Genomic DNA, 25,320 nt, shown 5'->3' on the forward strand with positions numbered 1-25,320 from the left:
CCCCTTTCTGACACCATCTCCTGGACCACCAGGCCGGTTGAACTGCGGATCGGTGCTCTTCACACCGAGACCATCGCCTTCTACGTCCTCCCTCACATGTCCCATCAGATCCTGCTGGGTCTTCCATGGTTACGGGCCCACGAACCATCAGTCAGCTGGGGTACAGGCGACATCACCCGCTGGGGTTCTTCGTGTCATGAGAGATGTCTAAAATCCACACAACCCATCCGACAACCTCTGGTTCCTGAGAACCTACCGGGGCTGCCCTCGGCCTATTGGACCTTTGCGGATGTCTTTGATAAAAAGGAATCCGAGGTACTGCCGCCACATCGTCCATACGATTGTGCCATCGACCTGCTCCCTGGAACAACGCCACCACGAGGACGGATATATCCTTTATCTCCAGCCGAAACAAGGGCTATGTCTGCTTACATCTCAGAGAGCCTGGCAAGGGGATTCATTCGGAGGTCCTCCTCTCCTGCTGGAGCAGGTTTCTTCTTTGTCAAGAAAAAAGAGGGCGATTTACGCCCCTGCATCGACTACCGGGGTCTGAATCAGATCACAGTCAAAAACAAGTACCCTCTGCCGCTCATCCCCGAATTGTTTGACCGACTTAGGGGGGCTCGTGTGTTCACCAAGCTGGACCTTCGGGGTGCTTACAATCTGGTGCGCATCCGCTCTGGTGACGAATGGAAGACCGCGTTCAATACGCGCGATGGACATTATGAGTACTGCGTGATGCCCTTCGGCCTGTGTAATGCTCCTGCCGTCTTCCAAGAACTGGTGAACGACGTGTTCCGAGACCTCCTCTACACCTGTGTGGTAGTATATCTAGATGACATCCTTGTCTTCTCTCCGGACCTCTCAACCCACAGAGAGCACGTACAGCTGGTTCTACGAAGATTGAGAGAGAATCGCCTGTACGCAAAGTATGAGAAGTGTGTCTTTGAGCAGTCTACACTCCCCTTTTTGGGGTACGTCATCTCTGAGACTGGACTGCAGATGGATCCCAAGAAGGTCTCCGCCATTCTCAACTGGCCTCCCCCTTCTGGACTGAAAGCAATCCAACGCTTCCTGGGATTCGCCAACTACTACCGCCAATTCATCCCTCACTTCTCTGCTCTGACTGCTCCACTTTCCGCTTTGACTAAGAAAGAGGCAAATCCAAAGGACTGGTCGCCTGCGGCCGACGCCGCGTTTGGCTCATTGAAGCGAGCTTTTGCTTCCTCTCCTGTACTCCACCGTCCGGAGTTAAACCGCCAGTTCACCTTGGAGGTGGATGCCTCCTCCTCAGGAGCCGGAGCAGTGCTCATGCAGAAATCCTCCTCCGGGAAGATGGTGACTTGCGGATTCTTCTCCAAGGGCTTCTCAGCGTCTGAACGCAACTACACCATCGGGGACCGAGAGCTCTTGGCAGTCAAACTGGCACTGGAGGAATGGCGCTACCTCCTGGAAGGTGCAGTGTATCCCGTGATAATTTACACTGACCACAAGAACTTGGAATACCTGCGGTCCGCTCAGCGACTGAACCCACGGCAAGCCAGGTGGTCTTTATTCTTTGCCAGGTTTGACTTTCAGCTTCACTTCCGACCCGCGGACAAGAATGTACGCGCTGATGCCTTGTCCAGGTCTTTCATGCCCATGGAGCAGGAGGAAGCGACTACCCAACCCATCATCTGTCCTAGCAACATCGTTCCGGTGGCCCCTGTCACTCTAGCCCAGATACCGCCCGGGAAGACCTATGTCTCTGAGACCGACAGGCAAAAAGTGTTACACTGGGGTCATGCATCAAAAACAGCCGGCCATGCAGGCCAGAAGAGAACATGGGGTGCGATTGTACGCCATTACTGGTGGCCATCCCTTCGCACGGACGTCGCTGCTTTTGTCTCTGCCTGCTCCTCCTGTGCCAGGAACAAGACGCCCAACCACTTGCCCCATGGCCGTCTTCTGCCTCTGCCGATACCCTCAGTCCCGTGGCAACACATAGCTATGGACTTTATTACGGACTTGCCATTATCCTCCGGGCACACAGTCATATGGGTCGTGGTTGATCGATTCTCCAAAATGGCCCACTTCGTTCCTATGGCCGGACTGCCCTCAGCTCAGGAACTCGCGGAAGCCTATATACATCACATCTTTCGCTTGCATGGCTTTCCATCCCACATCGTGTCCGACAGAGGAACCCAGTTCACCTCCCGCTTCTGGAGGGCTCTATGCAAACATCTGGGAGTGACTCTGGACTTTTCCTCTGCTTACCATCCTCAGTCTAATGGCCAAGTGGAGAGGGTCAATCAAATCTTGACCTCATACCTACGTCACTATGTCAACGCCCATCACGACGACTGGTCCTCGCTTCTGCCTTGGGCTGAATTCGCCCATAACCACCACGTCAGTGAGTCATCCTCCAAATCACCCTTCCATGTTGTTTACGGACTTCAGCCCGCCGTCCCGCTGCCTATATCCCCTTCATCGGATGTCCCGGCTGCTGATACTGCTGTCCGTGACTTTGCTACCATTTGGGACTCTGTCAAGGCGTCCCTTGGGCGCGCTTCCCAGCGGATGAAGAAACACGCTGACAAGAGACGTCTGGATCCTCCGTGTTTCTCTCCTGGTGACCTGGTCTGGCTTGCTTCCCAGTACATCCGATTGAAGATACCGTCCTACAAGCTGGGTCCTCGCTACATCGGGCCGTTTAAGGTCCTCCGCAAGATCAATGAGGTATCCTACAAGCTACAGCTCCCGGCCACGATGAGGATACCCAACTCATTCCACGTCTCCCTGCTCAAGCCGGTTGTCCTTGGTCCTTTCTCCGCTGCTGCCAGTCCGGCTCCTCCACCTATTGCCGATGATGACATCTATGCGGTAAGGGATATCGTGGCCATGAAGACCGTACGAGGTCGGCAGTTCTTCCTGGTGGACTGGGAGGGGTATGGTCCTGAGGATAGGTCTTGGGAGCCCAGGGAGAACGTGGGCACTCCTCTTATCCGTGCCTTCATGTCCCGGTTGCGGGGAGGGGGGCGTGGGGGGGGGGGTACTGTCACGCTTCCCGGGTCCTCACCCCCGCTCCCCGGCTCACCTGCCACGCTCCCCGCTCTCCAGCCACCGGATCCCGTCCGTCCCAGGGTCCCTGGACCCCGATCCCGGCGCCCGACAGCTTCCCTGGACCTGGCCGGCTCCCCTGCGTCCTCCTCGCAGCCTCCTTCCCTGGCTTCTGGCACTCGGGCGGCGCGCATGCGCATTAGGGCGCGCGCGCGGTCACTGACCCTTTCTTAAAGGGCCAGCGTCCATTAACAGGAAATGAGGTTGCACAGGTACAGGGTATATAGGGGGTCATTGTCCAAGGGGGCGGGGCCTGATCTTCGTGTTCCCTGAGCTAGGAGTCAGGTCTCCTGGTGTTTATGTGCCTATACTCACCTATCTCTCTTTGTAGAGCCGTACCTGCCGCGCCATCCAGTCTGCCGTGTCCTGAACCCCGCACGCTGTCCGTCTGCCAACTGACAGTCCGTACCATCTCGGATCCCTGCGGTGACCCGTCATCCCGCTCCAGAGGTTCCGGACCCCGCCTACTATCATCTCGGCTTCCGAACCTGAGCTACGTCACCAGTACCACCATCTGTGACTCCGTGGTCCCAGGGACTCCTCCACTGCCCTCACTTGCACGGACTGTTCTGCCGCCCTTCAGTGCTTCAGCTGCCGGACTCCTTACCACCATCTTAGAGTCCGGTCCAGTGGATCCACCTCCTGGGTCTACCCGACCGCCCGGCCGTGACAAAATGTTAAGTATGATAATGTGTATAGTGCAACAATTCACCAATTAGTAGATATATTTTTTTCCCAATGTAAACAGTATCTATGTATTGTAATTTTGCATATCTAAAATGACATATACGATTGTTACATTTTACAACTCTTCCTAGCCACACTGCTTTTTCTAAACTCCTTTTGAAAGTATGCAAGGTACATTTCTAACATCTCTGTCTATCACCCTACCCGTGTTCTCCTTTCTTGTCACGAGTGTGTTGAGTCTGTATGTTTCCTCTGGGGGATCGGGGATCAGGAGGTCTCAATGAGTACAGACCAAAAGTTTGTACACACCTTCTCATCTCTAGAACAACTCTTAAGAGGAGACTTTGTGCAGCAGGCCTTCATGGTAAAATAGCTGCTAGGAAACCACTGCTAAGGACAGGCAACAAGCAGAAGAGACTTGTTTGGGCTAAAGAACACAAGGAATGGACATTAGACCAGTGGAAATCTGTGCTTTGGTCTGATGAGTCCAAATTTGAGATCTTTGGATCCAACCACCGTGTCTTTGTAGAAAAGGTGAACGGATGGACTCTACATGCCTGGTTCCCACCGTGAAGCATGGAGGAGGAGGTGTGGGGGCGTGGGGGTGCTTTGCTGGTGACACTGTTGGGGATTTATTCAAAATTTAAGGCATACTAAACCAGCATGGCTACCACAGCATCTTGCAGCGGAATGCTATTCCATCCGGTTTGTGTTTAGTTGGACCATCATTTATTTTTCAACAGGATAATGACCCCAAACACACCTCCAGGCTATGTAAGGGCTATTTGACTAAGAAGGAGAGTGATGGGATGCTACGCCAGATGACCTGGCCTCCACAGTCACCAGACCTGAACCCAATCGAGATGGTTTGGGGTGAGCTGGACCGCAGAGTGAAGGCAAAAGGGCCAACAAGTGCTAAGCATCTCTGGGAACTCCTTCAAGACTGTTGGAAGACCATTTCCAGTGACTACCTCTTGAAGCTCATCAAGAGAATGCCAAGAGTGTGCAAAGCAGTAATCAAAGCAAAAGGTGGCTACTTTAAAGAACCTAGAATATAAGACATATTTTCAGTTGTTTCACACTTTTTTAAATATTTCATTCCACATGTTTTCAGTCATAGTTTTGATGCCTTCAATATGAATCTACAATTTTAGAGTCATAAAAATAACGAAAACTTTTTGAATGAGAAGGTGTGTCCAACATTTTTGGTCTGTACTTTACGTCCTCTGTGGAGTCCACAGATTATTGGAGTAGATTTAATTTCACTTGATGCTGAAGGGGTAAAGGACCTTTTTCTTTCTGGCTGAGATTACTCATAACCTTAATCATAGCTGCATCATCTTATTATCACGTTCTTCCATTTTATTTCCCCACTCTTGGCTTCACTCCATGCTGTGTATAGATCTGCTATACTGACCACTTTGAAAGAGCCTGTCTCTGGAGAAGCTGAGGTTTTCAATTCAGTTGTGACTGTGAAGTTTCCTGTTGGAGAAACTCAGGGGGGCTATTTGTTGTCTCTTTTCCCAACCCTTTTGTCTTACCTTCCTTGTGTTGTTTAATTGCAGTAGCAAGACTCATGTCTGGCTGGCCTACACACTAGTCAGCATGAGTTCAGGGCCAGCGAGGGCCTTGACGCATGACAGCATATGGCGGGAAGGACCCGTCAAAGGACTTTTGGGAGTGCAGGGATCAGCTTCAGTTGTTAGGAGGTGACGCCCCTTCTTTCTAACCATTACTAAATTTACAGACTACAAAAAAAAATGCATTTTGAGTAAGTTTTATTCTCCTAGTAAGAAGTCTGCTTTAAATTTATTATTAAATTACATTAACAAAAATAGTTAAAAATGGTAAGTTAAAAAAATACAGAGTCCAGTCTTTCACATTGATTGGCAGTGTATTATAGTATTTATAAATCAATGATGAATACATTTTAGGTATGTAATGAAAGTAGGTGACTGCCATCTGTCTGATTTGACTGAAAAATAAAACATGCCTTCTACCATTGTTTAATGGTTTAGCTGCCATGGACCAAAAACCTACCTTTCTTTTATGCACTTGTAGAGGGTGTTCTGGTTGTTATGTACTCTGTGTCTTATGTTAAGTACTGATTGCATATTTTAGTATGTTGTGCTGCTAACTCGGTGCAGGTTCCAGATACCATCAAGTGTTACTAAAGACGCCACCTAGTGGTTTCGCTGAGATATGGGCACAATGGATGAGATAGGGTTAAAGAGGTAGTGACAGATGTAGGAAAATGGATGGTAGGAAGGTCTCAAGATGAGTCAGTCTAGAATAGGGTTCAAATGTGAGAAGACATTGCCTAGGTGCTAGGGCTACTCAGGAAACCCTGAGGTAACCTCGAGAGGTCTGGAACCTACGGCTCACCCCAGCGGGCTTAAAGAGCCAACCAGCTAGAGAGCCGCCGGGGCCCAGAATCAGATGAAAGTGAGTGGAGTCAAGGGGAAGGAGACACAGACCACGGAGCTTGAGGATGAGATCCAAGATAGCAGGGGCAGGTCGAGAGGAAGTACCCCACACTGAGAGGAAGAAAGCAAAAGGAAGGCTATGTCTGTCATAATAGTGTAAACAATAAAGTCAATTTTCTGGTTGACTAAGTGAGAACTGGTGTTGCGTGAGCCAGGAGGTCATATATGGAACATAGGGAGAAAGCGGAGCCGAGGTCAGGGTATGAGCCAGAGGTCAGGAGCCAAGAAGTAAGTTAAAGTACACAGGGAGGAAGCAGAGCCGAGGTCAGGGTACAAGCCGGAGGTCAGAAGCCAGTGAGGTAACGTCTTGAGTCAGGTTCATGGGCGGAGAAGAGTAACAGAGGTCTAAAGTAGGGAGACAAGATCAGAGCAGAGCATATACGGAAGCCAGAGCACTCACTCCAGAACAGGAACTACGACTCGCAGCAAGATTGCTCCCTAATAAAGCAGAACAATCACCTGGAATGAGACGCCGGAGAGCAGGCCTCTCCAAACACCAGCGCAGTACCAGAGGCTGGGAAACAACCTGTCCACCAGAGAACAATACAAAACAAAGCATTGGCTCTGCTGGAGAGCAGAGCACCGCGGATCAGAACCATGACACTTTGCTCATTTTCCAGAGAGACTATAGGCAGATCGAATTGGACAGGAAATATCGGGGGCTGAAATTTGTAGAATTCCTTATTAAAATAGATGTCCATGGATAAATAACAGGATCCATGACAATGAAATTATACTACAGGATCCATTTTTTTTTTCTTTTTACACGAATTTGATTGCTTTCTTTCAGAACTGCTAGTGATGACAAGCCGCACATTGATGCTCAATTATTCTAATTAATTGTCTCTTGTTTCCCACCAATTATGTCAGAGTGAGATTCAGATACAATTCCCAGCGCATAGATAATATATTTAGTCTCGTACATAACAAGGGCTCCATTTCATTATTTATAAGATCCTATAACACCGTCATACTCTTAATATAAGTGTCTCAGTCCATATATCAGAAATTCAAAAGATATGAAAAAAATCACACGGTCCTAATTATATTCAAAAATAGAACATTTTTCCCTATTGCTACGTAGACTTGTTCCATCGTTTGAGATTTAATAGCTCTCTTGTGGTTTAATGGAGAATTACTTTCAGTAATTGATTATTAAAATTTAAAATTGCTAACCATCTTCATTATTAGTTGAGCGAACATGTTATGCTTGTAATTAAAGTAACTTGAGGCTCATGCCGTTGACAGAATACTCAGACGGTCTTGGCACTTGATAGCTTCAAGGTTTGTGTGCAAAATAAAAATAATAGCTATCGAGTCATTTGATATCAATCTCTAACATCCAGAAAGAACAGAAAGTGCCTAATGAGGACAGATAAAATAATACCTGGGCTACATACTAATCAGAGCCGAATCATTATGGCATGATATTTAAGAATGATTTGTTAATCCTGTTTATTCTAATTAGGAATACATGTCAAACTGTGGTGGAGTCATGTCCTCCAGGCAAATCATCTTTCGTACAGAAATATCAGGCAATAAATAAGCAGAATGAAGATATTTTGGCTGTCAGCGCTTCACCGCATGCATAGATCTATGTTGATGTTGAAAATAAAAAGTTAAAGCCCTGGAGACATTTAGATTTCACGATTTGCGGACTTGTTACTATTGCCGATTTTTTTCAACCAGGGGCCATTTTTTTCTAAAATACATAACAGGCAAATTTGTGGACTAAGGAATAGCTCCCAAATCTAGGATTTTCCAGTAGATAGGGGGATTCGGCATTGCTTTGCTTTATATACATGCCTTCAAACAAAGAGTTTGACATGATCACTGACTATTATGGTGGCGTGAGGATCTCTGCCTGCTAACTTCTCTGATATCTGTGAAGGAAGACTCGGACATTGACCCACAGACTTGTAGTTCATAGACAAACTACCAAGAGTTAATCCCTGCTGGGCTGCTTGTTAATCTCCTTTGATCACATGCTGTGGGAGAGCCAGTCACATTTTCTCCACTCCTATATATGCTGTCTGAACACTTCCATTAGTGCCAGCTATAGTTTATCTATACTGGTCTGGAGAGGTGGTTTGATACAGACTTTCTGATGATGACTTGTTGTGCACTTTTGCTGTGAGCGGTTGTGGTGTTAACCCTTGTTGCCCCGTTGTTGCTTGCTAACTTCTCTTTCTTTTCTTCTTAGGTTATTACTGTTAGTTCCAGTGAGTTTGTACTGTGTCTGGGTCTCTGTTTTTCCCTGTCTGTCTAAATTTGTGTTTCTATCACACTCCTGCCCCTTCCTTTGCTTGGGGGGGGGGACAGATTAGCTCTGGTCAAGAGAATAGCCAGGCACAAGAGTCTGGCATCTCTACCATTAGGGGTATCCCTGAGGTTAGGGATAGCCTAGGATCCCCTAGCTTGAGGGATAGTACAGGAAACTCCTGAAATCAAACTGTGACAATAAGGAAGAGTTAACACAGGAGTCTGCTACTGGTACATTGTTTTATGCCTGAAGTAGAGACAGAGCGTATAGTGGATCCCCTCCACAACTGGCAAAAATAAACAGTACACCCCTAGACTTATGATAAAGGTCTCATAACTATCTAATGCAAATCTAGCTCTGCACTGATAAGGGTGAAAAGCTCCAAAACATCTTTCTCCTAATGGCTGACAATGGAGGACATGGGGGAATTATCCTTCCCTCTCCTCCGCAGCTGTGATCCGATTACAGGTTCGAATCACAGTCATGCGACACTTGGACCCTGCTCACTCACATCGGATGCCATATGCCAGTGTGGCCCGACCTACGATATAAATGCGCCTAGCACTTGTGAATCGAAACAGTCAGCTGATATGCTAACACTCAGTGTGGGGATGCGGCTTACTGCAACTAATCTCAAGCGCCGGTGGGCGGGGAAAGCAGTGCATATTCAATGAATGTTAATTAGCTTCTCCAGAAGTGAATGCGCAACCTGAAAGCAGCTTGCCGCCATGACAGAGCATTGGTAAGTTCACTGTGTTGAGGATAAAGAATTGAGTATCCAAAAATACTTAATTCAGCCATTTCATAGACTCAGGTATATAGTTTAGTAAGATGTAAACTAACACACATATCTATGCATGTCTTTGTTCTCTTTTATTCTTTTACTAATACGTTTATATAAGTATATTGCATATTCAGTGTATTTTCCTTAGACTCAGTATATACTAGGATATATATATATATGTATAGCTTGAAGATGGCTGCTATTTCCTGTCCTGCACCCAAGACAGATGGACAAAAGAAATTCCTGGAGTCGGGACTGACCAATCCAAGGAGGATATGCAGATCTCTCTACGTCATGAAGCCCTGACCTACGATACTTGATTGGACTAAAACTTTTGTTTACACCCCTTTTACTTCGTGGTCTAATTGTCCGAGAATAAAGATTTTCAGTCTTGCCTCAGCCTTGGTCGTGAGAGGAAGAGTTATAATTGATTCCAATTAATTATTATTCTTTTTCGCCGTGCACAAACGACATTTTAATTCAGAACAACGGTCAGATCGAGGGATCACTTGTATCCCACAAACCTCAACAACTGGAGGCACTGCTGAGATACCGTAAGAAAGATTGGCCGAACTTCTATCTCGGATTCGAGGGATTGTTTCCTAGTACCCATAGGCTGCTGAAACAGGAGCTGATCACTCAAAATCGCAGGTAAGTGTCATATATAATGTATATGAGTACTACCTGCGATTTCGGCGATTTGTGGCGAGAGGTCTGATCCCTGAACTGAGGAAGGGGTTGACGCTATTGACCCTTAGCGGGCTTGAATCTTTCGCCGGTAGTTTAAGAACAAAGGGACGGACCCAGACCCCATAGCGTCATAGGGTCCGTGGGTCATACGATCTGATCGTTTGTTTTTTTATTGCCAATTGTGAACAGAGTTTTTAGCTTCATAGATCGCTTGTAGATTCTACGCTCTGATTTAGTTTTCATAGAGTTACTTGCCTGCAGTTTTTTTTCTTCTTCGCTGTGAACAAAGGAAGAAGGGGGGTCAGTCCCTCACTGGCTGCTTACACGGGACAGAGAGCGGGAGTTGTATTACGCGCTGTGCCTGCAGTCTTTTAGACAAAGAAAGCAGGGGGGGAAGTTAATCACCCACTGCCTGCATTTCTCCACTAAGAGGAAAGTTTGTGTGTGTTAGAAAGGGGGGTTGATAGTGCCCACACAGACGCAGCTGCTGTCTTTGTTCTGTGGAGGAGAAGGGGGGTCAGTGTGTGTGTTGGCCATTGCCCACCGGCTGCTTGAGAAAGAGCAGAGATCAAATTACATAGCTACGTCCCTGCTGTCTTTTAGCTGAGAAGCAAGGGGGGTGGAGGAGTGAAGAGGCAGACACCGGGGGTTAAAACAGCGCAGCTCTTTGGAGTGAGGAGAGAGGAGGGGTCAGTGGGCTAACATACAGGAGATGGCTGCAGCCTTTGTATAGTAAAGCAAGTTGTAATGATTTGAAAGAAAGACAAGTGTTATTTTGGTTTAAATTGGAACAGAACCTGACGGGTTCATGCATTTTTTGGTGTTTTCAGTTGAGTTGTTTTCTTTTTGAACAGAAGTATGAGAACTAGCGATTCCCCTGTGTTGCGGATGACACAGCCACTGTTTGTTAGATATTAGATATTAAATATTAGATATTAAATATTAAATATTGAATATTGAATATTGGATAGATAATAAACGAGTCGGGAAGGGTTCTGTTAACTTAAAGTGGAATTAGCGTATTCCCCTGCTGTTCAGGCGCATGTCACTGTCTGCGTGGCAGACGAGGCGGGAAAGAATTTCACTTTAGTTAAGGTAAGGGTGCTGGAGTTAGCGGATTCTCCTGCGTATTAGACGCGAGTCACTGTCAGCGCATTACAAACGCGGACGAGGCGAGAAAGGACTCCGTTGGAACGGCCGGTCCAATTAAGCACTATGTATACTCTGTTCAGAAGGAAAACGGTTCTTCCGGAGGATGCCGAGAGCGCTAGTATTCTAGTTGGAAAACGAGAAGGGAAAAAATATACGAAAAATTGTAAGAAATTGTGTAAAATTGTTGGATTACCACCAGGTGGCAGGCTGCAGCCCAGTGTATGGAAGTCTATATTGACCGCCAATAAGGGGATACTTGAAGATAATAATCTGTTAGATACAGCAAGGGCTTGGTTTCGGACAGCTGCGGTGTTACAGAAAGAGGGCTGGCAGGAGATTGAAGTGGACCAAGGAGATGTTAAACTGTATGGTTATGTTTTAAGTGAAAAATCAAAGGTTCAAGTGATAGATTCACAAACCTCATTGCCGCCGTCTTACAATAGCTCCGCGGCCGATTCAGGCGTTGGTCCAGGTGGATGGATATGCCCTGTTTGTGATTGCCAAAATCCTGATTATTGTGGTGTTTGTTATAATCGTGGAGGACAAAGACCTCATTCACTGCCTGTTATAGCTTACAGTCCCCCCCTTTACCCCCCTTTGCCTGTTGCTGTTTCTGACGTCACTAAATGTCTTCCTTCAACTGTGACCCATCGTTATCCTTCTCTAGGAGCTGCTGTATCCGGTATTAACCAAACCCCTCCTTTGCATGCTGTAATGCAAACTAGTTTAGAGCCCTTAAAAGTAACGCCCCTGGCACCGCCCGTAGCTTCTGCCCCTCCCAGTACACCCATAGTGTCCCAACATGGCAATACTCCCGGAAGTCAGATGCCTGGAACTTCCTGTGGTGGCCATCTTGCTAGTTGCTACACCTCATAAACCACAATTACTTTGTCCAGTCATCACCCCAGCCGCCACCTATTATAGCCCGGTGCCTGAACCCGGTTTGCTTTGTCCCAATCTTTCAGCATCCTCAGTGGCACCTCCAGTTTTGCAACCTCATAGGCCCCTACCACATACTGCCCGTTCTGCACTGTCACATGAGCTTATTGATCTGGATCCACCCGGACAGGAGGGTGTTACTTATGCACAGGACGGTGTGGCTTATGATAACCCCCATACAGATGGAGGATCACAGGATTCATTTTCTACCATATCCGAGGAGTGGGACCCTGTCTTTCAGCGTTATTATGCCTGTGCCAATGGCACACTCCTCCTCTCAGTTGGAAAAGGAGACATCACTACCATGTCTGTAGGAGCCGTGGTTAATCCTGCCAATGGCCACCTGCACCACAGTGGTGGCCTAGGTGCTCGCATAGTCAAGGCTGGAGGCGAATCTATTCAACGTGATTCAGAAGCCTTAGTACGTACACAAGGCCCTGTCCAACCAGGACGTATTGCTATTACAGGCCCAGGCAACCTGCCCTGCAATCTAGTCATTCATGCAGTTGGCCCACTTTATGATTCCAATCAACATGACACCAGTTGCCGGATCCTCCGAGAGGCAGTCGAAGCAGCCATTCTACATGCTTCCCAGGCCTCTCAGGCCCAGATGCCTTTACGGTCAATAGCCTTGCCCGCCATTTCGGCTGGAATTTTCGGATTCCCTATCCGAGCTTGTGCAAACGAGATTGTTAAAACCAAAATGCCCCTAATCCATGGCCAGATGTTGAATTTGCAAGAAATTCGTCTAGTCGGAAGTTTGGAAGCGACTGTTAAGGCACTCCAGGATGCCCTCCAAGGATATGTTCGCCCATCCAAACCCACTATCATCTCCAGGAAACTACCTATTATGGTTGAAGATTCAAGTGATGATCAAGTACCAGTCCGGACACAGAAAGTCATACTTGATAAGGATGACTCAGAACCCTTGATGTACATAAAGTTTACTCCTGGACAGGCAGCTACCTTAGTCTCCACACTGCCAGACCCAGAGGCCCAACCTATGCCATTTTACCGCCGTATCGTACAGATCCAGAAGATGTACGCAGCTACATGGCAAGATTTAATGTCATTGGCCCAAATTAAAGCAGGAGACTCTTATTGGCCAGTCATGGAAGGGGCCCTGAATGATTCTCGCCTGTCTTCTGAAGAAACCTGGCAATCCGGTGTCACTTTTTGTGAACAGTTGAAATCCTGGGCACAAGATCGTTTATCTGATTAAGCTACCAGCCTTAAGGATGTGACTCAAGATCAAGCAGTCAGTTGAAAAATACGCTTCCAGACTCACCCAGATGTTCGCAGACCTCGGATTCTCACAACAGATTAAACCACAGGCTCAGCTTTTGTCACAAGCCTTTGTCGCTGGTCTGAGGGAGGAGCTTAGGAACAATATAATGAAGACTCGCCCGGAAATTGAAAATGCTACCATGACAGATGCTATTATTATTGCAAAAAGCTTCCAGAAGAATATGAAACCCTCCAAGAAGGCGATGGTTGTCCTGGCGGAAGAGGACTCTGAGAACCCTCAATACGTTATGTCTAATGTATCACCATTTCCTACGCAAGTGTACCCTCCTGCCCTCCATCCGACTACGGCCGAACATTCAACACAATTTCAAAACTACCCTGATCGGAGAGGATTCCGAGGCCCTTGTTTCCGATGCGGAAGGGATGGACATATCCAACGTGATTGTCGAACACCGCCCAATAGGTGCTATCCTCGGAATGTCGATAATCGGCAACCAAGAAGACAATACCCACCACTTGAACAAGGTGATCGAGCTCAGGCCCAACAACAGCCACAATGATGGTCAGGCATGCCTGAACCTACCATGGCTTCTACCACAAGTGCCTTTTCTCCTTGCTCCGCAGTCACCCTACTGGTAGATGAGAACCCAATCAAATTCATGGTGGACACAGGTGCGGCCAAAACTGTTATTAGACAACAAGACTTACCATTGTCAGTTCCTCTTACTTCAGACACTTTTACTTGTGTTGGTGTAGATGGCACACCAACTAAAAACCAACTTACAGTGCCGGTCCCAATCGGTCCTTTCCCTGAAGTTTTGACCAGACTCCTGGCGTCGCCTACCTGTCCCCTTAATCTTCTGGGTGCCGACCTCTTACACCGTTTCCGAGCCAACATCAATTTCGACTCCGATGGCATGACGGTAACTTTCTACAATCCCAATACACCGGAGGGAATTGAAGACGTGTGTATTGTCTCAGCATTGCCTATGATGCTCTTGTATCGAGACGATCCCTTGTATGGAATACCTGACAGTGTTATAGCTCTTATACTACAGTCTCTATGGTCAACGGGTCCCGAAGATGTTGGCCGTCTGCAAGTACCTCCCGTTATGGTGCGTCTTAAACCTGGGGCCCAGCTACCTCGAGTGCCGCAATATCCTCTGAAATCCATCCAGGAAGAATCACTCAAACTGCAAATATCAGCTCTCCTTGAAAACGGGGCCCTCATTCGCTGTGTTTCGCCATGCAATACGCCGTTGTTTCCTGTCAAAAAGAAAACGTCTAAAGGAGAAGCTCCTAAGTTTCGGTTAGTGCAAGATTTGAGGGCCGTCAATGCTGCTACTCTGTTGGAAACCCCAGTGGTACCTAATCCACATACTCTTCTTGGACAGATCCCACCCTCAGCGACCGTTTTCACTGTCATTGATCTCGCCAACGCTTTCTTCAGTGTACCTCTACATCCGGACTGTCAATATCTGTTCGCTTTCACCTTCCAAAGAGGCTAGTATACATGGACAGTCATGCCACAAGGAGCACAAAACAGTCCCAATCAGTTCACTCAAGCAATGTCTATCATTCTCTCACCATGGCAGCAAGAGCATCCAGAAGTGGCTCTTTTACAGTATGTGGACGATCTACTCCTCTGTGCTGGGAGTGAACAAGACTGCTACGACTTTTCCGTATCTTTGCTCCAGTTCCTTGCAGCCCAAAATTGTAAGGTCTCTAAGGCAAAGGTTCAGTGGTGCCAACCCAAAGTCGTATTCCTTGGTCATTGTATTTCACCAGGCTGTAAGCATCTTACGGAGGACAGGAAAGAGGCCATTGATGCTTTATCTTTTCCCAGGAATATCAAACAACTGCAAGCCTTCTTAGGCCTCATCACTTATTGCAGACAATGGATACCAGACGCTTCCAGGATCATGCAACCATTGTACGACGCTGTCAAGACCAATCATATCACATATAACGACTCTCCTGAGGATTATGACAAACGATATTGGGCTTTCGAGAAACTCAAAGACGCCATCTTAACAGCCCCAGCATTGGGCCTTCCGAACTATGCTTTGCCATTTACTCTTTTTCTTCATGAGATCGATGGCCATGCCTCTGGAGTGTTAACACAAGACCATGGCTCCAGAAAACGCCCAGTTGGATACTACTCTTGCAGACTTGACCCTGTGGCAAGGGCCTCGCCCACCTGTCTTCGTGCGGTCCATGCTGCACTTCTTCTTGACAAAACGGCCGATATTAGCCTTGGCCACCCCACGGGGGTTCAAGCACCCCATGATTTGAAGGCGATTCTTGACCAGACTCAACCAAGACACCTGTCCGCCCAACGTCACCTTCGTCTTCAGTGCTCCCTACTACTTCCTGACAACGTTACTCTACAGCGATGTACCACCTTGAATCCCGCCACTCTTCTTCCGCTTTCTAGGGGGGACTACCCCATATGTCAGCATGAAGCCCATGAACGCTGCAGCTCCTGCGACATGGTTGACGTCCCTGTTTGCAGCCATGATTGCTTAAAGGAGATGGAAAAGGAAACTACTACACCTTGTCAAGTATCTGAAACACCTTTGCCAGATGCAGACCTTACTTTGTGGACAGATGGTTCTCGGTACGGGGATGGCGGCAAGTTCTACACGGGATTTGCTGTGACCACTCTGGATCAGCCAATTACATCGGGAGCCATACCATCCCACATGTCAGCACAAGAAGCGGAATTGGTAGCTCTCATCAAGGCATGTGAAGCGGCAGAAGGGAAAAGAGTCAACATCTATACTGACAGCAGGTATGCCTTTGGGGTTGTACACGATTTTGGACTGCTATGGTTGCACAGAGGACTCATTAACTCAACTGGAACTCCAGTGAAGAATGCGGTACTTGTCCAGAGACTGTTACAGGCAGTTCAGATGCCCAGAGAAATAGCTGTCATGAAGGTCAGAGCGCATGGACGGCTGGACAGCCCAGAAGCACTTGGCAATCATTATGCTGATGAACTAGCGAAGACGGCAGCACGAGAGAAACCGGCGGATATTCTACTTATGGTAATAACCAGGACGGGGAAGACTACACAGCCAGAAGACTCAGGCAATAAAGTGGGGAGGACTCCATATGATAAACTCATATCGGAACAGATCCATGCTCCATATGATGAAAGACAAGAATGGAAGAAGATGGGAGCCAAAGTGGATTGGAAACTTTGGAAGCTCGAGGGTCGAGTCTGTCTACCAAGAAGAATGTTCCCTGCAGTAGTAGCATGGGCCCATGGTTGTACGCACAGAGGGAAGAATCAAATGTTGGCACTCATCCAGAAGTTCTACTACGCACCAGGAATTTCCTCAGCAATATCCGCGTACACCAGAAGCTGCCAGACTTGCATAACATGTAATCCTGCACGAACAGAGAAGACACCACAAAAACATCTGGCGAAGCCTCTTTATCCATTCCAAAGGATACAAGTGGACCACATCCAACTACCCAAAGTGGGGAAGTACGAGTATGTCTTGGTAGTTGTCGACATCTTTTCCAGTTGGCCCGAGGCCTACCCGGTAGTCAACATGACTGCAGGAGTCACAGCTAAACGGCTCATCACGGAAACCGTGTGCAGGTTTGGAATGCCAGAAGTCATCGAAAGCGATCAAGGACCAGCCTTCACAGCTAACATTTACCAAGAACTGTGGAATATGCTTGGAGCAAGTCTCGGACTGCATACTCCTTATCATCCCCAGAGCAGTGGGAAAGTGGAAAGGATGAACTCAACTCTGAAAACCAAACTGCTCAAGGCCTCACAAGACAGTGCACTGCCCTGGACAGAACTTCTCCCTATAGTCCTGTACCATGTCAGAAACACCCCTGTTGCAAAACATGGCCTAACCCCCTTTGAAATACTTTTTGGTTCCGTCCCCAGATTAGGGTCCTATTTCCCTCAAAATTTGTCTGACCACCATGACTCAGTTGTGCAGTTTGTTATTGAACTAAGTCGAGAGTTAACTAAAACACATGCAGCAGTTTTCTCTTCTCTTCCAGATCCTGACACAGATCTAGCCACCCACACATTGAAACCAGGAGAGTGGGTGGTGGTTAAAAAACACGTCAGGAAGAATTGTCTGGAGCCCAGATACGAAGGTCCGTTCCAGATAATCCTGGTGACTCCTACCTCCGTGAAACTCGAAGGCAGGACAACATGGATCCACGCCTCGCATTGCAGAAGGGTCGATCCACCAGAGCTGCACTGAGTGTCCTGCTTATACTTATCCTTTTTACAAAATCTGTGTTGTCAAAGGCCACTGTTACTAAAACAAATGATGTGGTTACGTTTTGGTACAATAGTTCGACACAAGTTGTCACTTTTACATTTGATTACTGTGATATCGTGAAATGTCAACTAGGACGGGCCCCCCAAGTGGGATGTCAGGCACACTTGAGACAGGGGCAACAGTACATATGTGTTACAGGAGGTGGATATGGAGACACATGTAGCTCATGGAAGGCTGTTGGGTGGAATACTGGTGAAAATTGGGGATACAAACCAAGTGTAGCGTTAAATAAACGGGATGAGAAGGGCAGATCTTTACTTACCAAGATGACACTCTCCTGTGCACCAGCCACTAGAACATGTACTACAAATAACCAGTGTAACCCTTTAGTTCTCAACATAGAACACCCCCAACCACAGGATGAAGGTATATACCTTCTGGGTACACATATAAAGGGTGGACACAATGGTTGTACGCAGTTGGGAAAATTTAGGTTATCACAGATGACAAAAGTTCTACCAGTGTTTCGAATGCTTACACATATTCAGACCTTTCACAGTATGGTAGCCATAGCTAATCCCACCATGGAAGATGTATATGCAGTTAAACAGGGTTATACAGACACCAACCTGTGGTTAGAATGGATGAAATATACAGTACACCAAGTCAACAGGTCAGACTGTTATGTATGTGCAGGAGCTAGACCTCATTTAGGAACTGTCCCACTAAATTTAGATTATGAAGCTGAATTATGTCTTGTTAGTCTGTTTACAAATATGACTGAGGGAAATGCATGTGAAGAATGGAAAATGAGATACCCGATAATAGCTAAGGCCTTCTCCCCTGGGAAAGGCATCACTATATACCCTGGCAACTATACCTGTTATAATGTGAGTGGTCAAGGGAGAGATATGGGTAGATTTCGAGATGGGTTCTGTGGATCCTATAGCAATCTCACCCGTGATCACTTAATTAACCAGGTACAGTCCGTGGCAGATGTGTTTTGGATTTGTGGGGATATGAAAATTTGATCACGAGTAGAAGGAAATTGGACGGGAGAATGCACTTTAGCTAAGGCACTTATGCCTATACACATAGCCCCCGCTGACCACACTGTCAAAGAAAATGACTTCATAGCACACATCAAAATCAACTTACGGACTCGACGGAGTGCAGATGATGACCGTACCAGTAGAAATACACCTAAAGGCTCTTTTGACCCACATGTTTACATTGATGCTATTGGAGTGCCTAGGGGGGTCCCTGACGAATATAAAGCTAGAGACCAAGTCAGGGCGGGGTTCAAATCCATTATCCCCATAATTACTGTAAATAAAAATGTAGACTGGATTAATTATATCTACTATAATCAGCAACGTTTTGTTAATTATACACGTGACGCCTTACAGGGACTGGCAGAACAACTAGATCCGACTTCCATCATGGCTTATCAAAACAGAATGGCTTTAGATATGATCCTCGCAGAGAAAGGTGGAGTCTGTAAAATGGTGGGGGATGTTTGTTGCACATATATACCAGATAACACTGGAGTGGATGGGAAGGTCACCTTAGCTATAAAGAAACTTACTACACTGTCTGAAGAATTAAAGAAAAATTCAGGAGTGACCGACCCTTGGGGAGACTATTTTGGATGGACGAGTTCTTTTAAAGGCTGGTTGATCCAGATAGGGACCGCCTTAAGTATAGTATTAGTTATATTACTAGCCATTCTGGTTTGTGTAATTCCGTGTTTGAAGAAAATATTTTCCAAAACAGCTGAAGTCACATTAGGAGGGACCTTTCCTTTACTCGAAACAGAAAACCTAGATATGACAGACGACCTGCCCATAAAGACCAACACGACCCTCTCCCCCAGTTACAAAACGATTCTGCTAGAATAAACTGTTAAAAGAGAGGACTTAGAGAACCTTGGGACATGGGAAAGTCCAACTACAAAGGGTGAGGACTCGCCTAGGAGTCCTTGGTCTCAAACCGGTGAAAAAAACCACTTCCCCTTTCCGCCCATGCCTCAATGTTCAGTCAGGCAGGTTTTCCGATAAGTCTTTCTACCTCTCTTCCTAAGGGAACAAAGTACCCTTAGAATTCAGAAATGGCAGAAGTAAGTCTTTAGGGGGGACTGTTGAGGATAAAGAATTGAGTATCCAAAAATACTTAATTCAGCCATTTCATAGACTCAGGTATATAGTTTAGTAAGATGTAAACTAACACATATCTATGCATGTCTTTGTTCTCTTTTATTCTTTTACTAATACGTTTATATAAGTATATTGCATATTCAGTGTATTTTCCTTAGACTCAGTATATACTAGGATATATATATATATATATATATATATATATATGTATAGCTTGAAGATGGCTGCTATTTCCTGTCCTGCACCCAAGACAGATGGACAAAAGAAATTCCTGGAGTCTGGACTGACCAATCCAAGGAGGATATGCAGATCTCTCTACGTCATGAAGCCCTGACCTACGATACTTGATTGGACTAAAACTTTTGTTTACACCCCTTTTACTTCGTGGTCTAATTGTCCGAGAATAAAGATTTTCAGTCTTGCCTCAGCCTTGGTCGTGAGAGGAAGAGTTATAATTGATTCCAATTAATTATTATTCTTTTTCGCCGTGCACAAACGACATTTTAATTCGGAACAACGGTCAGATCGAGGGATCACTTGTATCCCACAAACCTCAACAACTGTACTCCTATCTTCCTATCCCTTCTACGAACATTTTTAATCTCCAGTTTCTGATCCCCATAGACTTATACGGGAATCAGATTCTGAACCGGAACCGGATTTTAAACAACAGATAATAGGGAACCACCGATCCCGGTTACCTGCGAGTCTACTCATCTCTATTCAATATCTATTCTAGTTGGAGTCCCAAACGTGGTGCAAAACTAACCTCCTCTGTCTCCTGCCCAATTCAAAACCATAGAAGCATGTACTGGGCATAAATACTTTTTGCAAACCAAGGACCCCAAGGCGGCAAGCCAACTATAAGCATCAAAACGGTTAATAAAACATCAGAACATAGTTCACAGAAAAGATTGTAGCCATTTTTTAATTATGTTTGTTTCTTAGAAAATATAATTACGAATAGTTTCAGCAAAAATCAAATGTTAGAGAAATGCAGTCAAAATCCAATATTTAGACCCAGTCCATCGGGAGTCTCTATTGTGTATAATGGCAGAAGTGATCATTGGAGTTAATATAAATCGAATATGCATGGTGTTCATTTAGGATTACAAAGAATGCAAAAAATAGAATTTCCTAATATTAAACACATTGCATACGTGCTCATATACACATTGATTGAACACCCCCCTCCCAAACATGAAAAAGAAACCTCTCAAGAATCAGTATATCAACCCTGGAGCAGTGTTAAACTAATAGTTTCTAGAAGGTGAGTACATTAGAATTTAATAAAGAATGAAGGAGAACGGAAAGACTTTCTCAAAGAAATAGAAGGCTAAGCAATGCACAACTTAATTCAAAGTTACTTTTCATGTAATACTCTGAACTTAAGCTGATAATACCGGCTTCACATCTTAGAAAGTTTCTTAAAGTTAGAAATCTGTTGGAAGGAAAGATTACAACATATTTAGGTCAGTGAAAATCCTTAGCTATTAGTGTAAATTATCCCGGATACCTAGAGACACGGTAGTAATTTATGAAAAATGTCTAACTTTTCTATTTTGGAAAATTTTGTGTTACTAATACATGGAATTATTTTCTAGAAATTGGTAAACATTTTATCTAATTTATTATATATTATGTAAATTATATATATTATGTAAATCCTGCAGGATGACCCCAACATATATTTGAAAGACTGAATTTATACACAGCATTTTACTTCATTTTTTATGGTATTTTTGCAGGAATGACAGATTTTTTTAGAATGAAGATTGATTCAATTATCCTGAATGATTCTGGAAAATTAAAATTTAAATTCAAATTTAAATTTCTGTAAGCCCCATTCAAATGAAAAAAAAATGTGCAATAAATCTGTCGGTTATCAAATACTGCTGAGGTTTCTTCATTAATTGGGAAGATTTGCTAAAACTAATAGTCGTGACAAAGAAGCGGAAGGCACTCACCCAGATGCTCAATAAAAAATCTGTTTATTCGACCATCAGGTCAGGGGGCAAGGCGTGAGGGAGGGAGAACACACAATTTGTCGGACGACGGCCGTTTCGCGTCTTGACAACTGATGCTTCCACGAGTCCATACAAAGTGACGTGGGTGTACTGCTCTTAATCCCATTCAAGACACACCTGATGTGCAACGTCAATTAGTGAATTAAAAATAAATGTTTAAAAACAAATATACAGAATGCAATAGTAGAAAACCAGACAAGATAGAATACATTACAATTCGATACATCTTTCAGTACGAACTACCAGAAAAAAGCAATACTGAAAGATGTATCGAATTGTAATGTATTCTATCTTGTCTGGTTTTCTACTATTGCATTCTGTATATTTGTTTTTAAACATTTGTTTTTAACTCAGTAATTGACGTTGCACATCAGGTGTGTCTTGAATGTGCTTAAGAGCAGTATACTCACGTCATTTTGTATGGACTCGTGGAAGCGTCAGTTGTCAAGACGCGAAACGGCCGTTGTCTGACGGATTGTGTGTTTTCCCTCCCTCACGCCTTTCCCCCTGACTTGATTGTTGAATAAACAGCTTTTTTATTGAGCATCTGGGTGAGTGCCTTCCGCTTCTTTGTCACGACTATTACGGATTTTTTCCTGATGGAAAAAGCACTGTTTTTTGCCCTTTGGATTTACTGCCATATAGTGTGGTTCACAAGTCTGGATCGAGTGGATTAAGCGGCTCGCTTGCTGAATAGTGCCAGGTGATTCCTTCTTTCTGCTGGGCTAGATTTGCTAAAACTAATTTGTAGACAGTGTATTTTTAGGCTAAACCACCTTGGAAATTTATAAAATTTATCATGCTAAGTGATAACTTTGGCTAATTTTTAGACTGTTTAGTCTGTTTACACCATATATCCGTTGGCTTTGCGTCAGAAAATTTTGGAGCTTTTTGGGCACATGCCATATGTTAAGCCACATTTCTTTACACAAAATCACACTTTTTTTGGGGAACCCACAACCCTTTGTCAGAAGAGATACAGAAAGTATCTAAAACACATGCAAGACTTGAAAAACACTTTTTTGTTGGTGCGAATTGCCTCAAAATTCAGTTGCATTTATCTTATTAAATCTCCCTCGATGTACATTCAGTCATACATATTGGAGATGAGTGAATTGATTCAATTTGGATATAATTTGTGTAAAATATTTGTCACGCTAGCTACGGGGAAGTAGAAAACAATCACCGAGAAAAAAATCAATCGGAGTAACTAAAGGGCAAATCAAATCACAGAGAAATAGTATACTCCTAAAATTAAAGCTTTGTATTTTAGGAGTATACTATTTCTCTGTGATTTGATTTGTATAGGGAAGTATCAAGCGAATGGCAAAAGGGAAGGGAACTACTGTGTCCCGGAAGGTAAGATGATGACCCCTGACCAAACCTACTGCTGGTCTCTGCGGTCCCTCACCTGCCTAGATAGATTCCACACCTATGTGCCAAGTTGAATACCTGACCCTAAGTACCCCTAGTTCTTGACCCTAAATGGGGAAGAGGCGGTATGAGCTCTTTGTCAAACGCACTAAACACTAAAGAAGACACAAGGAGGACACACGGGGGGAAAAGCATGATCTACTTATCCACAGATGACCCAGGTAGAAGTTCAGAAAAGTTTCAGCCACAATACTACAAATGGGTACAAGCCACCTGCTTGCAACCAAATATTGAATAAACTGAATAACATCACCAGCACCAGTCCAGGGAAGATTGGAGTATTTAAGCCCAAGAAGATACTGATAATCAGCAGTTGGACAGAAGGAGGGCTCTTGCTGGGTCCTAAAGAGATGAAAACCGAGCAGGAATGCTACCTAGTTCAATAAATACTGACATCAGGGCATTTTGCGCAGCCAAACGATGTAAACTTCTATTACCAGAAACCACATGACTGTCTTTCACCTATGACACACCCTTGACAATTTTTAAGAATTTGCATAACTTGTCAAGATTGAACCTTATGCAATTCGATTTATATGAATTGTCAAAATGGCCACCACCTTTTTACCCATTGCAGGAAAGTGTATCAGTCAAAGAAGAATCACATGACCTTAGGTGTGGTGGGTGAATTTTTCCATAATGCCTTGCAGCTATCACATCACATAGTATAGCACAGCTAAATAGGAGTAACTATGATAGCCAGTATAAAAGTAGAGGCAGGGAACGCAGCAGCTATTTTGTGTTGATCCTGGATACTGAGAGGACATACAGATCATAGCTTAGCAATAGATATTTAGGAGATAAAACCATAAAACAACTGAATAAACTGTACAGATAGTGTGGCAACAGAATGGTGAAGAGCAGTAACCATATGTTTATCCATAGCCCTTTATATTCAAGTGAATTTGACATTACTATGTCTGTGTTTGCTTTAAGAGCTTGAATGAGGTTGGATACAGTCCCAAGAGACTTCAGAATATTTTATAACATGGAGCTCCCCATCCTGAGAATACCAGCCTCCAGCCGTATGACTTTATCTGGCTGGTATTAAAATGGGGGGGGGGAACCACATGCGGTTTTTTTAAATTATTTATTTATTTATTTTACTGCACAATATAGACACGCTCACCAGCAGCTGTGATTGGGTGCAGTGAGACAGCTGTCACTCAGCGTGGGGGGCGTGTCTGACTGCAACCAATCACAGGCGTCTGTGGGTGGGGAAAGCAGGGAATATGAGATTGATTAATGAGTGGCCGGCATTTTCAAAGTAATTGTTGCTGCGTATTCTCGGCACAGCTGTTCCTCGCCGCGCTGGTGATCGGGGAGCGGTAAGTATGAGTCGGGGGAAGAAACAGACCGAGCGCCAATGTAAGTATGACTGAGAACATCATGAAAAAAGGTAAATAGACTGAATTAAAAAAAAATAAATAAATAACATTCGTTTAAAAATGCACACAGATGAAACGTGCTGAACACGGACATGCATAGACTTTAGCGGGTCCGTGCCTGCGTGCTGCCGGCCAAAAACGGACATGTCGTTCGTGTCGAAAAGCGCACACACGTACTTACTACATGGACGCACGTTCCGTGTGATTTTACGCGTGTATGCCATCCTCCATAGAGTAACATTGGTCTCCGTGTCTCCGGTACGTGCAAAAATGTACCTAACACATACCGAAAACACGGATGTGTGTTGCAGGCCATAGGCAGAGTTTGGATTGATAGGTCGGGCATAACATCATATCTCTTTTTTGGGTTTTTTTGTTTTTTTTTACGTTAAGTTACCAAGTTTAGATTCTCAAAAATATCTGAATTGGATAGGATGAGTTTACCAAGAAGCGTTTTCGCTAAAGTGAATGTCTACTTCTGTTACATCATATCTAGTTTGGAAAGAGCGTAACGTTATTAAAAAGATAGCGAGCTTCTAAATACATTTCCTTGAGTTTTCCAGACTGATCAATAGTAAGAATATTAGAAAATGTAACATCTTGCCTCACACGTAAGGATAATACTGTACAGACATCTGCTGTGATATGATATGGCTGCTACAAATTAAATTTAACAAAAATGTTTTATGTCTAATTTATTATTTA

The sequence above is a fragment of the Anomaloglossus baeobatrachus genome, chromosome 7 (assembly GCF_048569485.1).
Source record: "Anomaloglossus baeobatrachus isolate aAnoBae1 chromosome 7, aAnoBae1.hap1, whole genome shotgun sequence".
NCBI classification, from domain to species: Eukaryota; Metazoa; Chordata; class Amphibia; order Anura; family Aromobatidae; genus Anomaloglossus; species Anomaloglossus baeobatrachus.